The sequence below is a fragment of the Capsicum annuum genome, chromosome 2, assembly GCF_002878395.1.
Source record: "Capsicum annuum cultivar UCD-10X-F1 chromosome 2, UCD10Xv1.1, whole genome shotgun sequence".
NCBI classification, from domain to species: Eukaryota; Viridiplantae; Streptophyta; class Magnoliopsida; order Solanales; family Solanaceae; genus Capsicum; species Capsicum annuum.
In genome coordinates, this window is record NC_061112.1 from 54,374,939 (window position 1) to 54,377,038 (window position 2,100).

General features: G+C 36.8%; 1 non-coding gene across 1 annotated transcript; it reads right to left on the reverse strand.

Annotated features, from left to right (window-relative positions):
• Positions 1–595: 595 nt before the first annotated feature.
• Positions 596–704, reverse strand: LOC124896389. Its single transcript, XR_007052751.1, has one exon. It is a non-coding gene; the product is annotated as a small nucleolar RNA R71 (small nucleolar RNA).
• Between the last annotated feature and the right edge of the window lie 1,396 nt (positions 705–2,100).

The window sequence follows — 2,100 nt, forward strand, 5'->3', positions numbered from 1 at the left end:
TGGCACCGTTGCTGGGGACTATTATAATTAGTAATTTCTAAATTTTTGTTTTTTGATATTAAGTTTAAGTGTTATCGACTTGATCTTGGTTGGCTGACTTTTGCAGGTATTTTAAATAATGAGCTGGCAAGGAAGAGAGAATTGGTTGAACCATATTTAGAAATGGAGCAAATATTTCATCAGAGGCAGAAGGCAGAGAATTGATTCCAGTTGTTCTTGCTTAAGCATTAGCCAAACCTATTCGTGAAGTTGCAATCCCACTTACAAACCATACTACTAATTCCATCCGCAAGCCAGATGTGGGTGGCCGATTTGAATTGATACAGAATATAGTATAACTATTGTGTTTGAGTGGATAGTTTGCAGGTTTCTCATATGAAGATCCACAACAGCACATATAGACATTCTTGGAAATCTGTGATACCTATATTCCTATCGGGGTATCAACTAATTATGTCAGACCGACACTCTTCCCCTTTTCTTTAATTAGGAAGAGAAGAGGTGGTTGTATGCTGAATCACCAAACTCTATCACTTCCTAGAATGATCTGGCTCAAAAATTCCTTATTAGATTTTTCCCATCAGGGAAGACAACATACTTAAGAAGCGAGATTCTGAGTTTCAAGCAGAAAGAAGAAGAAAATCTCTACCAAGCTTGGGAAAGATTTAAGGGTATGCTCAGAAATTACCTTCACCACCTCAGTCAAATGATGCACTGGTTCATATCTTCATAGAGGTTCTTGTGCCCAACACCAAAATTCTCTTGGATTCAACATGTGGGCAAGATCTTGAGAAGACTTATGATGAATTATATAAAATACTGAATCAAATTTCATAAATCCTAAATGGCATGATGACTCAAGGAGTGCTCCTAAGAAGGTTGCAGGTGTGTTGAAGGTAGATTAGTTCACTGCTTTATCAGCTCAGTTGGCTACACTACAAAATCAAATAACTAATCAGTTTAGCAGCGTAGAGTTGGGGGTTACACAGCCGGCAGCAACAACTAGTGCAGTTCAACAGGCGAATGCATGGTGTGAGATTTATGGAAGCAGTGAGCATGCAGGGAATACTTATGCGGTTAATCAAGATTCTATCAATTATGTGGGGAATGATAACTATCAAGGGCAGTAGAACTATGGTAAAACTTACCATCCAAATTAGAGAAATCATCCAAATTTTTCATGGGGCAGAAACCAGGTACAAAAAAAAAATTGATACAAGGGGATAGTACAACAGAATCAACAACAACAAGTTCAGAGTAATCAAGCTATGACTCAAACAAGCAATATAAAAGAGTTATTGAAATAAGTGATAGCAGCTCAAGTATAGTTTATAACAAATATAAAGAATCAATAGTTAATTACAAAGAATTTAGAGATGCATATTGGTCAGATTGCAGGAGTACAAAACACTAAACCTCAGAGAGGCCTACCTAGTGATGCTGAGGCAAATCCAAAATATGTAAATACTGTCACTACTTGGAGTGGTTTACAGCTAAAGGAGTTGGAACCTGAGCATGTAAGCCCCGTAGTTACTGATGATGATACTAAAGAGAATAAGGAGAAATTAGTTGAATAAAAATCTATAAGTAATGAAACTAGAGTAGAGAAGAAGACTCTATCTCCACCTTTCCCCCAATGGCTTCAAAAACACCAAAAAGGGAATAGTTACAAGAAGTTTTTAGAGCTTTGAAGCAGGTTATGTTAATCTCTCTCTTGTTATTATTTTGCAGAGTGTTTTGAAGTATGAAAAGTATGTGAAAGAACTGTTTGACGGAATATGCTACAGTAGTAATTATTGAGAAGTGCACATCCAAGATTTAAAATAAATTTCCCACGAAGCTGAAAGATCTAGGTATCTTTACCTTGCATATCACCATCAAGCAATCCATCAGTGCTCGGGCGTTATGTGATTTAAGGGAAAGCATCAATCTCATACCCATATCTTGGTTCAAAAAGATGGGTCTTGGAAGTCCCAAACCCACAACCATTATTTTACAGTTAGCTGATAGATCCCTTGCTAGGCCTGATGGGATCATTGAAGATATATTGGTATAAGTGAGATCACTAATCTTCCCAATAGATTTTGTCTTTCTTAATTT